This window comes from Psammomys obesus, unplaced genomic scaffold (assembly GCF_907164565.1).
Source record: "Psammomys obesus unplaced genomic scaffold, mPsaObe1.curated_primary_1811, whole genome shotgun sequence".
Taxonomy (NCBI): domain Eukaryota; kingdom Metazoa; phylum Chordata; class Mammalia; order Rodentia; family Muridae; genus Psammomys; species Psammomys obesus.
In genome coordinates, this window is record NW_026596120.1 from 1,961,017 (window position 1) to 1,975,626 (window position 14,610).

Sequence of the window (14,610 nt, forward strand, 5' to 3'; positions counted from 1 at the left end):
CACTTCAAAAATAGAAAGACTGAAAAGACTCTCCCTCTGAAGTTTGCTCCTTTCTCACAACCCTCGTATGCGTATGCAACTTGAAACAATGGTTAAGTTGAGAGTCCCCAGTATCTCAAGACTCAAGTATCTTGGCTATTAAACAGATAAGAACAGCAATGACCACAGTACTAACAATGGAGTAGGAGTGGTGCCTTAGCAGTGTCCAGCACTACACCTTACATGTTATGGCTCATCGTGCTTTCCCCTGTAATGTAATACTATTACTTTCTTTGTTACTTATGGAAAAATGTGTGTGTGTGTGTGTGTGTGTGTGTGTGTGTGTGTGTGTGTGTGTGAACTTGAATAACTGAGCCGCAAAAAGGAATCTTATTTAGTTGCATTTTTGAAAAGCTACTGTCTGGGAAAAAGGGGTCAGGGACAGGAGCCATCACACTGATGACATGCTAATGATTCTCAGGGTGACTAATTTCGAAATCAAAGCTTCTCTTTTGAGCTCCAGGCCCATCTCTGAGCTGCCTACAAGTCATTTCCACTGTAAAGCTCTGATGAAAACCCAAACTCTACAGACACAAACCTGAACCCGTAACCACATCTCACAACCTTTTCATGCCCACTTACCCATCTATACTGAGAACCTAATTAAAAAGAAAAATACCCTCAATCTTTCCTTCTCCATCCTCCCTTCTTCCTTTCTCAAATTCTATGGTCACCTGTTTCTTCCTGTTTCAGGGAAGAAACCTCCAAAATATCTTTCTTTCATAGACTAAGTCCAGCCCCATGCCCACCCTTAACACTATCATGACAATAACCATGCACATTAATTCCATAGCCTAACCAAAATTCTTCAATGCACCTATAACAACCATTTTCCTACATATCTCCTGCCTATCACCCCTAGCTTAGAAGCTTGATATTCTAAGTATCATTCTTTGTGATTTCTTCCAACTAATCTTTCTACCCAAAGACTTAGTCACTGCTACCATGTGAGGCTTCCCATCTATTAAAATGTTGGATATTTTTTTAATATATCCATAACATATAGCTATATCTATGGTTTCTCTCCTTTAGGCTTAATTAGCGCATGCCTTAACAGCAAAGACCTGACCTTGGTAGCAGAATTTATAATATCAATATCAAATCATCATCATCATCATCATCATCAAGAAACAATGTCAAGTATTTGGAACCACGTACAGAAGATATCAAACCTCACAGAAACTGTGCTCTGAAGATGTTTTACTCAAACTCTGCCCAGGGAAAGGGATAGATGAACAGTTGGTCCGACAACTCTGTATACCACCAACTGAAACTTTACCCAAATACCCTTAACATTCCTTCTTGGCCATGGCCTTTCCTTCATCTTTCATTCGCATCCTTATCACTTAGCATGTTGATGGTGTTTTGAAAAACAGCATCTTCCTCTAGGTTCTCATGAGCAGTGCAGTTCAGGTCTAGCATGTGGGTTGCTACAGTGGATTATGGGAACACCTGAAAACCTTTGCTGAGAACACCAACTGGTATGCAAAAGGGCAGAATGTGGCCTTAAGATGAAACTGAATGCAAAGTCAAAATTAATATAACTTATAATTTATTTATGAGTCAATGAATTAATAATCAAGGATATCTGCATGGGCAAGGTTTTGAAGCAGTACAATGTCCTTTGATTGAATTAGCATTTCCCTTCAAAATATGCTTAAAATATTAGTATATATAGCATATTGAAGTGAAATCCAAAAATTCCATTTTGAAATTCTTTATAGTTTAGTAAGCTATCTCAATATAAATTAATGAACAGGCAGAAAGCAATATCACAATACTTAACACAAGCTAATGTCCCTCTCTGACAATCTTTGTTTCATTTCTTATATCATTTGTTTGTTTGTTTACTGGTTTTATGTGGCAGGATCTCACTATGTAGTTCTGTCTGTTCTGTGTGTTTTGTGTCTTTGAATGCCTCTCTTGTAGTTCGGTATAGAATGTACAATAGTTCTGTATTGGATGTATAATAGTTTATAATAATATAGACTACAGCCATCCTACTTCATTGTCACATATCAAGGCCTAGACCTCTGTCAAACTGTTCTTCTGTTCACATTACTCTGCTTTCTTCCGTGGACTTTCTTCCTAGCCATTTCCAGTCCTTAGCTATAACTCTTCTGTTTTGGGATTTTGAAAGATGGGTGGAATTTCATCAAGGAAAGAGTGCAAATTGATGACAGCAGACATTCTAAGGAAAATAAAACACCAGTTCAGAGGCTCAAGTTTGAGGTAGAACAATCCCATGGTATTTGGAGAAATATCATTTAATACGAGTTCTCAAAATGAAAAGACCCTTTGGATGGTGATTTTAGAATAACAAGGGAGACATAGATCTCAAGCCAGGTCAGAAAGAATGATACCTTGGAAACAGGTCAGAGTGGAGTGACCTTATAGGCAGGGCTTGCAGTTGCCTTTGATTTCGATGAATGTGGAGGCGTTGCTATTTTTTGTTGTTGTTTTCAAGTAGATGTTTCCATTTATTTACAGGCCTATGTTTTCTTTTTTGTTATTTTTACATTTTATTAATTAATTATTACAATTTATTCACTTTGTATCCCAGCTGTAGCCCCCTCCGGAGTCCCTTTCCAATCCCACCTTCCCTCCCTATTCTCCACCCATGCTCCTCCCCCAGTCCACTGATATGGGAGGTCTTCCTCTCCTTCCATCTGACCCTAGCCTATCAGGTCTCATAAGGACTGGCTGCATTATCCTCCTCTGTGGCCTGGTAAGACTGCTCCCCCCTCAGGGGGAGGGGATCAAAGATCCAGCCACTGAGTTCATGTCACAGACAGTCCCTGTTCCCATTACTAGGGAACCCTCTTGGACACTGAGCTGCCATGAGCTACATCTGTGCAGGGGTTCTAGGTTATAACCATGCATGTTCCTTGGTTGGAGTATCAGTCTCAGAAAAGAGCCCCGTGCCCAGATTTTTTTTGGTTCTGTTGTTATCCTTGTGGAATTTCTGTCCCTTCCAGGTCTTTCTATCTCCTTCTTCTTCCATAAGGTTCCCTGCACTCTGGCCAAAGTTTGGTTATGAGTCTCAGCATCTGCTTCAATACCCTTCTGGGTAAAGTCTTTCAGAGGCCCTCTGTGGTGGCTCCTATCCTGTTCCCTATTTTTCCCTCTTCCAATGTCTATCCCATTTCTGTTTTTTCATCAGAGGAATGACATGACTTTGTGCTTAATGGAATTATTCGTGCTGATGCTCCATGGAGAACAGATTAAATGGACTTAAGTTAGTCAGTAATCACTGAAGCTATTGTATTAAATCAGATGTGGATGGTTGTGGCTATGTCAAGAGCTAATGTGAGAAGAGACTGCATGATGCATGTTGGATATATGTATGTGAAAGATAGGATACCAGCATTCCTGGCAAATGGGACAAGAAGAAATCCTTATTTTCCAGCACGCACATATCAGCTCACAACTGTCTGTAACTCCAGTCCCAGATGAACCAATACCCTCAAAACACCGAAGCACAGAAAATATTAAATAAATAATTTTTAAAAATTAAAAATTAGGGAAAGGAAGGAAGGAAAGGAGGAAGGAAAGAACTCAACTCTCATTCCTCAGAAGTAATCAGTCCACTGTGATGCCTATGATCATTTTCTCAGCTAAACCTTTCTAAAACATGTTTTATCTATTTGTGTTTTTGCTTTTATCATGTTGACTTATGATTTATATATTTGAATAATTACCATTTGTACTATACCACAAATTTCTAGAATCTAGAACTTTTTATAATTTTTATTTTTTATATTAATCACAGGTTGTTTACTTTGTATCCCAGCCTTAGCCCCCTCCCACATTCCCTTCCAATCCCACCCTCCTTCCCTCATCTCCTCCCTGCCCCTTTCCAAGTCCACTGATAGGGAAGTCCTCCTCCCCTTCCATCTGACCCTAGCTTATAAGGTGTCTTCAGGACTGGCTGCAATGTCCTCCTCTGTGGCCTACCAAGGCTGCTCCTCCCTCTGTGGGGAGGGGGAGTCAAAGAGCCAGCCACTGAGTTCATGTCAGAAATAGTCCCTGTTCCACTTACTAGGCAATCCACTTGGAAACTGAGCTACATGGATGTATTTGGTCCTTGCGGAGCTCCTGCCCTATCTAGGTCATACTAACTCCCCCTTCTTTCATATAATTCTCTGCACTCTGCTGAAGTGTTGGTTATGAGGGTCTGCATCTGCTTTGATACATTGCTAGGTAGAGTCTTTCGAAGGTCCTCTATGGTAGGCTTCTGTCCTGTTACTTGTTTTTCTCCTACTTTCAATGTCCATCCCATTTGTCTTTCTAAGTGAGGATTGATTGTCTTACCCTGGGTCCTCCTTGTTTATCTTCTTTAGGTGTACAGATTTTAGTATGTTTATCCTATCTTATAGGTCTAGTATCCACTTATAAGTGAGTATATACTATGTGTGTCTTTCTGCTCCTGGGATACCTCACTCAGGATGATCTTTTCTAGATCCTATCATTTGCCTGCAAATTTCATGATTTCCTTGTTTTCAATTGCTGAGTAGTATTCCATTGTGTAAAAGCACCAAAATGTCTGTATCCATTCCTCCATTGATACACATCTAGGCTGAACCTATGCAAACTTGATTTTTGACAAAGAAGTCAAAACCATTCAATGGAAAAAAGACAGCATCTTCAACAAATGGTGCTGGTCCAACTTGATGTCTACATGCAGAAAAATGAAAATAGATCTATATTTATCACCTTGCACAAAACTAAAGTCAAAGTGGAACAAAGACCTCAACATAAAAACAGATACACTAAATCAGTTAGAAGAAAAAGTGGGAAAGAGCCTAGAACTCATTGGCACAGGAGACAACTTCTTGAACAGAACACCAACAGCACAGGCTCTAAGAACAACAATCAATAAATGAAACTGAAAAGCTTCTGTAAAGCAAAGGACACTGTCATCAGAACAAAACGACTACCCACAGTTGGGAAAGAATCTTCACCAACCCTATATCTGACAGCAGGCTGATATCCAGAATATATAAAGAACTAAAGAAGTTAAAAAGCAATAAATCAAGCAATCCAATTTAAAATGGAGTTCACCTCCCCCTGAGGGGGGAGAAGCCTTACCAGGCCACAGAAGAGGACAATGCAGCCACTTCTGATGAGAACTGATAGACTAAGATCAGAAAGGAGAGGAGAACCTCCCCTATCAGTGGACTTAGGGAGGGGCATGCATGCAGAAAGGGGAGAGAGGGTGGGATCGGGAGGGGAGGAGGGAGGGGCTTATGGGGGGATACAAAATGAATAAAGTGTAATTAATAAAAAAATGTTAAAAAATGGAGTTCAGAGTTAAACAGAAAATTCTCTGTAGAGGAATATAGAATTGCAGAGAAACACTTAAAGAGATGCTCAACATCCTTAGCCATCACAGAAATGCAAATCAATTTGACCCTGAGATTTCACCTTATACCCATCAGAATGGCTAAGATCAAAAACTCAAGTGACAACACATGCTGGAGAGGTTGTGGAGAAAGGGGAACCCTCCTCCATTGCTAGGGGGGAAATGTAAATTTGTACAACTACTTTGGAAATCAATCTGGTGCTTTCTCAGACAACTAGGAATAGCGCTTCCTCAAGATCCAACTATACCACTCCTAGGCATATATCCAAAATATGCTCAAGTACACAACAAGGACATTTGCTTAATCATGTTTGTAGCAGCTTTATTTGTAATAGCTAGAATCTAGAATTCTAAGTCTAAAATACCCTTAGATCTTGGTAGAATGTAGGCCAAGAGAACTTAATCAATCAATATTACCACCTGTTTTCATGGGTAACATTTATTGTTGAACCTCTCTCCCAGAGACTGTAGTTCACTCATTTTCAAGTAAAATGCCGGAATCTGAATTCTTTTTTTATTAAATTTTTATTTTCATATTAATTATAGTTTATTTACTTTGTATCCCAGCTGTAGCCCCCTCCCTCATTCCCTCCCAATCCCACCTTCCCTCCCTCATCTCCTCCCTGCCCCTCTCTAAGTCCACTGATAGGGGAGGTCCTCCCCTCACATCTGATCCTAGTTTATCAGATCTCACCAGGACTGACTGCAATGTCCTCCTCTGTGGCCTAGCTAGGCTGCTCTTTCCACTGGGGGTGGGGAGGTCAAAGAGCTAGCAGCAGAGTTCATGCCAGAGACAGCACTTGGATGCTGAGCTGCCATGGGCAAAGTCCAAGCAGGGGTTCTAGGTTATATCTATGCATGGTAACCTGGTTGGTGAATCAGTCTCAGACAAGCCCCTGTGCCCAGATATATTTGGTACTTGTGGAGCTCCTGTTCTCTCCAGGTCTTACTAACTCTCTCTTTTTTTATATAAATCCCTGCACTCTGCCCAAAGTTTGGTTATGAGTCTCAGCATCTGCTCTGATACACTACTAGGTAGAGTCTTTCAGAGGCCCTCTATGGTAAGCTCCTATCCTGCTTCTTGTTTTCTCCTACTTCCAATGTCCATCCCATTTGTCTTTCTAAGTAAGGATTGATCTTCTTACCCCTGTTCCTCCTTCATGCTTACTTCTTTAGGTGTACAGATTTTAGTATGTTTATCCTATCTTATAGGTCTAGTATCCACTTATAAGTGAGTATATACAGTGTGTGTCTCTCTGCTTCTGGGATACCTCACTCAGGATGATCTTTGGAATCTGAATTCTTATTCACCCTTCAAATGCTCTAACTTTATTGATCCATAGAACACACTTTATTGAATATATTACTAAGGAATACTTGACAAAGCATCCAGTGCAAAATATGGCAAAATTATATCCTTAAATATTATACACTATACTCATAAGGTTTGTTAAAAATTTTGGTGTGGCCAACTAATATTCTTAATCACTCATAAGTGCTGCCCCCAAGTGCTGGGATCAAAGGTACTCTCCACCACTGACTTGTCATTTTTTTCATCCAAGCCTGAAAACTCATTTATATTCTACTTTGAGTTACAGCTCAAAAAATATTCCACTTATTTAATAAGATTGCTCATCTAATCTTCCCTCTTAAATCTTTGTTTCTCCACATCACATTACCTGATCCTTTTTTATTTTGTCTTTTTATTTATTACAATTTATTCACTTTGTTCTTGCTGTAGCCCCTCCCCTCATTTCCTCCCAGTCCCACCCACCCTCTTTCTTCTCCCCCTATGCCCTTCCCCTAGTCCACTGATATTGGAGGACCTCCTCCTTCTATCTGACTCTAGCTTATCAGGTCTCATCATGGATGGCTGCATCATCTTCTTCTGTGGCCTGGCAAGGCTGCACCCACCAAGCAGGGGCGATCAAAGAGCCAGCCAGTAAGTTTCATGTCAGAGAAAGCCTCTGATCCCCTTACTAGGGAACAGACTTGGAGATTAAGTCTGTGGGCTACATCTGAGCAGGGGTTTTAGGCCCTCTCCATTCACAGTCCTTGGTTGGAGTATCAGTCTCTGCACGCCCCATTGGGCCCAGGTTTTTTGGCTATGTTGGTCTCCCTTCTTGTGGAGCTCCTGTCCCCTCCAGGTCTTTCTATCTCCCCCTTCTTCCATAAGATTCCCTGCACTCTGCCCAAAAATTGGCTATGTGTCTTATTCTCCTATGATATTAAATAGTGAAAGATTCTTTAAAATATCATAAGCAATCATAGTTTATAAGCATTTCCTTATGTATGAAATTAGAAGATATCAGTGATAGAGCCAAAGTTTGTGCTATATAAATAAATATAAATATTTTGTGTTATTGTTATATTTCAATAAACTTACTAAAAAATACACCATCAAAATTCTAAGTTGATCTAAGAAATTTATAGTATAAATACTATAGTGCCAATGCTATAAAATACTATAGTGCCAAAACTATAAAATACTATAGTGAAAATACTATAAAATTTCTTAGATCAACTTAGAACTGATGGTATATTTTTATAGTATGCTTATTGAAATATATCAATAAACACAAAATATTTTAGAATGGCTAAGATCAAAATCCCAAGGGATGACACATACTGGAAAGGTTGTAGAGAAAGGGGAACTCTCCTCCATTGCCGGGGGGGAATGTAACTTTGTTAAATTGCTTTGGAAACCAATCTGGGGCTTTCTCAGACAATTAGGAATAGAGCTTCCTCAAGATCCAGCTATACCACTCCTGGACATATATCCAAAAGATGCTTAAGTATACAGCAAGGACATTTGCTCAACGATGTTCATAGCAGCTTTATTCATAATAGCCAGATGTTCCTCAACTGAAGAATGGATACAGAAATTGTAGTACATTCACACAATGGAATGCTATTCAGCAATTAAAAACAAGGAAATCCTGAAATTTGCAGGGAAATGAATGGAACTAGAAAGGTTCATCCTGAGTGAGGTAACCCAGAAGAAGACACATATGGCAAGGAATAGTGTCATGACGTTGAGGCCAGACTGAACTACGTTTAATTTCCATACTAGCCTGGCAACAGAGTGAACTTCTGTCTCAAAGGGGTTAATAATTAATTGACCAAATTATTTTAGTGTATATGTATTGTATGTGTAGTATCTAATGAACTAAGCAAAGTTATTACTTAACTCAAGTGTGAGGAAACATGTAAATATATTCAACTACATGTACATCACCAAAGGGTAATGTCTCTGTATAACGGGGTAACTGAGATCCACTTTTCTGAAAGTTAGAAAATGATTTTTAATTAAACAAAGAAAATACTACTGGATGGAATGGTCCCCCCCCTTTTTTTTTTTTTTTTTTTTTTTTTTTTTGAGACAGGCTTTCTCTGTGTAGCCTTGGCTGTCCTGGACTCGCTTCATAGGATAGGCTGGCCTCGAACTCACAGAGACTGCCTGCCTCTCCCTCCCCAAGTGATGGGATTACATGCCTGTGCCATTGCACTCAGATGTGAAGTTACTATTCTTGTTGGAATAGGACTAATTCAGATGATTTGCTTAACATCAGATGGACTCTGAGAGAATCTCAAAGTGCCTGAAATCAGCTCTGGAAGCCTGAAGAATGTGACAGAATGAACACAGTCACTGTTAAAGTCTTCAATTATTTCACTATCTGAACTTCTTATTACCAAACAATCCTCTGAACTATAAAGTTTTTTTATATTATTAACTGTTGTAAATTACAAATTACTTTTGCCATCATCTCAAAATACCTTAGAAAATGGACAAATGCTATTCAAGACTGCCAAGTTCATTTACTTTGTCTAACTTTATTCTTCATGAGGTCTGTGTTTATTCCTTAACATTTTACTTGTAAAATGTTATAATAAGGCAAGCGTATGTTAGAACAGTAGGTTGCTTTTATCAACAGCCAGTTTCTCTGTTTTCCCTGTGAAGAAAAAAAAACTGAGGTATCAAATTAAATCTTTCATATTTATTTTCGTATAAGACCCAAACTTATGTTTCAGTGAATTTTATTCAAACTCAGTATTCCTAAATTGCAAAATGTTGTCTTTGTCCTTAAGACCATGACAGGGAACTTTATCTGCATTCAAATTGCCTACTGGCTTGTGGTATTTCAATAATAAAACAGCAGGATTGAAGGCTCATGATGAGAAATCTGACTAATTACCTGTTAGATGATAGATGGTGGTAACTCGGCAGTGCCAGTCACTGAAAACAAAACACTTCGAGGTATCAATCAGCTTCCTGACAAATCCAATTTTCCTCACATTCAGTGGACAAGAAATGGGAGTTTTACCTCCATATCTACAGAGCACAGAATTTTAACTTTAATATATGCATAATGCTATTTTAATAAAGTACAATTTTAAGCAAGTTAGTATTTAAATACATGACATATTCATATTTCAATTGCACAGCTCTTAAACAGATAGATAGATAGATGGTGGGAATAATTAACCTTGTAAAAATGTATTGCATTCTATTGTGGAGGGCAAGGTGTACTTAATAGTAGTTTTCCTGTTTTCTTTCTACATTTACATTTAACTCAAATTATTCACAACAACACTAATGGCTGTGTTCACTCTCTTCATTTTTTTTTTAATTTTGTGGTAAATGAGTTGGATGAACATTCTACATGAGATTCCAAAAGCAGAGGACCCAATTAACACTGCCACATACCAGCATGTGGGCAGAGTTAAAGCAAAGAGGGATTGAAGCATGGAAATTGAAAGCAGTCTTAGGGAAGCACCTCTTTTTTTTTTTCCTTACAAGGAGGCACTGCACAGTCAACATTTGGAAACTATGGCTAACCCTAATATGGAGAAAGCTTCAGTGCCTTATTCTGTGTTAAGACTCGGAAGATTAGAGACAGTTGAAGAATGAAAACAGGAAGAGAGATTGCTGGCTTCCAGTTTATCGAAGACAAATGATTTTGACCACAAAGATTAAAAGTTTGATAACATATAATATGAAAGCAGGCACTTTGAAACATTAATTGGGGGAGATTAAGTTGATGTAACATCATGGAAAGACAATAGCTATGGAAATTTGGATGCTTAGAAATAGCAGTCCACAGTGGGGGTATCTCTAATGATTAGTAATTATAATCTTACATTTCTGGGGATGATCATCACAATACTATTTTTAATAGCAAAAATGATTTTAAATGAAAACAATTGAGGATTCCTGTATAGGAAATGAGCTGAATAAAATATGTACATTTGTTAGAAAATTGTTAAGAGACTGGATTGTGACTTCTGAAATCTATAGATAAGTATATGAGTTCATTGATACACTAATTAGGTTGATTGGTTCAGAGCATAATATATGTTTATAAGTACTTTTGTGTACCGTTACCATGGAAAATTTTCACTTGTCAGCTGAAAATGATGTAGTAGAAAGCTAAAACTAAACAAATGCAATCTTGTTAATAAATAAATACGTGCACAACCATATCAAGAAACACAATGCAGTGAAATACAGCATGGGAAATTGGCGGTTCTTTATGTGTTGTATTAAAAACTACATTCAGGTGAAAATAATCCAGATACATTTGTGCTAACTAAAAGGATATGATATATAAAAACAAATAAATAAGTGATATAAATAGAAATTTTAAGAAACAATAATACTGGAACATGATACCTTTTAGTGGTGGCCTTTGGGAGAAATTAGTGGAAGCCTGCATCCAGGGGAAACCCTTATTTTCCAATTCATAGTCTTGTATTGTTTCAGTATCACACCCATTCTCTTCTCTTATCAGTAATAAGTAAGTGGACAAAACATGTATTATTACATATGCGTGCACACATACTCAGGTGGGCCCAAGCCTTTCTGATTTTTCACATGGTCAATATTTGAAAAGTTAAAATCCTGAATTTTCCTTACATACCTATAGAAACAGTAGCAAAAGCTGTGTCCTAGGTTGATACTAATGAACTGAACTTGAACTTGGCCATCCCCTGAGGCTCACTGTTTGTCTGTGACACAGTCCATGACTAAGAATTGTGACTAAGTGATTGAATACTCCAGTATCTAATTCAAATCAACTGGGAAAATTACAAGGTCAGGATCACCAGAGAGAGAGAGAATATCAAGCTTACACTTCATCTACCCAAACCGACATTGTTCTATGATGATCACAGAATTTAAGGAAGTTCAAAAGGTACGAAGCTCATTCTTAACTCATCCTACTATGAGATTCTATAACAACATAGGAAATAAATACCCCTCCTTACAGTGCAGCAAGATAAATGATAATGCACACATTAACACATGTACATACACAGATCCACATGCATGCAGAGGTAGGTATTACACAAAACAATAGAAAACGTAGACATTTTGTTTCAAATCTCCTCACTCCTCTTGCAGTTCATTACTGATTCATTCACAGCATCATTTTAGGACTAGATTAGAAAGAAAATTCTCAAACAAATGACACAGACACAATCTTCAACAAGGCCATAGAACAAAATTTTCCCTAAAGAAACTAAAAAAAGATGCACCCATACAGAAGCAAGAAGTACACAGAATACCAAATAGATAAACCAGAAAAGACGGTATATAGTCACTTATAAGTGGGTACTAGACCTATAAGATAGGACAAACATACTAAAATCTGTACACCTAAAGAAGATAAACAAGATAGAGGACCCGGGGTAAGATGATCAAGCCTCACTTAGAAAGACAAAAGGGATGGACATTGGAAGTAGGAGAAAAACAAGGAACAGGACAGGAGCCTACCACAGAGGGCCTCTGAAAGACTAGCACTATATCAAAGCAAATGCAAACACTCATAACCAAACCTTCAGCAGAGTGCAGGGAATCATATGAAGGAAGGGGAGTTAGTATGACCTGGAGGGGGCAGGAGCTCCACAGGGGCCAAATATTATCAGGGCACAGGGGTCTTTTATGAGACTGTTTCTCTAACCAAGGACCATGTATGGATATAATCTAGAATCCCTGATCGAATGTAGCCCATGGTAGCTCAGTATCCAAGTGGGTTCCCTAGCAAATGGAACAGGGACTATTTCTGACATAAACTCAGTGGTTGGCTCTTTGACTCCCTCCCTCTCCCTGAGGGAGGAGCAGCCTTGCTAGGCCACAGAGGAGGACACTGCAGCCAGTCTTGAAGCTACCTGACAAGCTAGGGTCAGATGGAAGGGGAGGAGGACCTCCCTTATCAGTGGACTTGGAAAGGGGCAGGGAGTTGATGAGGAAGGGAGGGTGGAATTGGGAGGGAATGAGGAAGGGGGCTACAGCTGAGATACAAAGTAAATAACCTGTGATTAATATAAAAAAATAAATAAAAATTATAAAAAAAAAACAGAAAAGAAAATCCCCACAGCAAACCATAGTTAAAACAGTAGTTATACAGAATAGTATAATGAATACTACAAGAGAATAAAACATAAATTACATATAAAAAAAAAATCTATCAGGATAACTCAGTGAAAATGTTGAAAGCCAGAAGAGGCAGGAGCAATGCATTCTAATGCCTCGATGACCACTACATCTGATGTAGACTGTTATATCCAGCAAAACTATCTGCCATATTTAAAGGAGAAATAAAAACATTCAGTGATGCTTTTATTTATGTCCAATATACAAAACCTACATAAAACACAGAAATCAATATTTTGGGCTGAAGAGAAAAATGAATATATCCAAGAGACTATAGAAATAAAAACAATGCTATAATTACTGAAAAACAGTAACTGAGAACATAAACAACACCAAAAATCAACAACACAATGTCTGCAATCAATACACAGTTTCCAATAATTTTAAATATTAATGTCCTCAGTCATCCAATAAAAAGACACATGATGGCTGAATGACCCAAGAAACAAAATCCATATATCTGTTATTTACAAGAAATACAGTTTTAAAGCTTTAAAGCTAGGCACAGCCTTAAAGTAAAACAATATATAAAAAATACTCTAATCAAATGAGACCAGGCAGCAAGCAGTCATCATTGTCCTAATATCTGACAAAATAGACTTTAAACTAACACTAATCAGAAAGGATTTTTTTAAGGATACTTTACTCTAATTAAGGGGAGAGTTTTTTGTTTTTCTTTTTCTTTTTTTCTTTTTTTTTTAGGGGAAGGCATTGCTATCTTAATTATATATGCACCAAAATGGTTCACTGTTTTTCACATGTAGACACACACAGACACACACACAGAGGCACAAAATTGTAGTACTAGAATTAAAGACATATACCATCATCAACCCACCAATAGTAGATGACTTTAATATCCCATTTTATTCATTAGACAGGTCATCTGAACAAAACTAAACATAGTAACATCAGAATTAAATGACATCATACATCAAATGGACTTAGAAAATATCTACATAATATACCATACAAACATCAAAAATTACACATTATACTCAGCAGCACATAGGAGTTTCTTAAAAATAAACCACAACCAGGAAATCTTTACAAATTCAAGAAGATTGAAATAACTGTATATTCTATCTCACTATAACACAGTTTAAAACTAAAGTTGACAGCAAACAAATCTCTAGCAAGTACACAGACTCATGAATATTAAGAAACTCATTACTGAGTGATAAATGAGCCAAAGGAAAAAAAAATGAAAAACTTTTTGGAACTAAATTAAAACATAGTAAAGCAAAATCTCTTGGAAATGTTAAAAATATCCTTGCAAGGGAAATTTATGGTTCTAATGTCCTACAATTATAAACCAGAAAGAGTACAAACATATGACCTAATGATGCAAATCAAAATTTTTGAAAAACAAGAAAAAAATTTACAAACTCAGTTGATTATAAGAAATAATAAAAATCATAGCTAAATTTAGAAAACCCAGTTAATAACAGATAAAGGACCTAGACTTGAAACCTTGAAACAAATAAAAAAGAAAATAGAGAATATGCTTGAATTCATGGACACAGGAAAGGACTTTCTGAATATGACAGATATTAAATATCTAAAAAGAATTAATTTTTTAATGTTCAGCACCTTTAGCTATCATGAAAATTCAAATTAAAATTACTTTGAGATTTAATCTTAATCCAGTCAGATTGCTAAGAATAAATAAATAATAAATAAATAAATAAATTCTGGCATATATTTGAGCAAAGGGGAACACTAACTCACTGCCCGTCATCGTGCAAACTGGAGCAAGCACTTTGGAAAT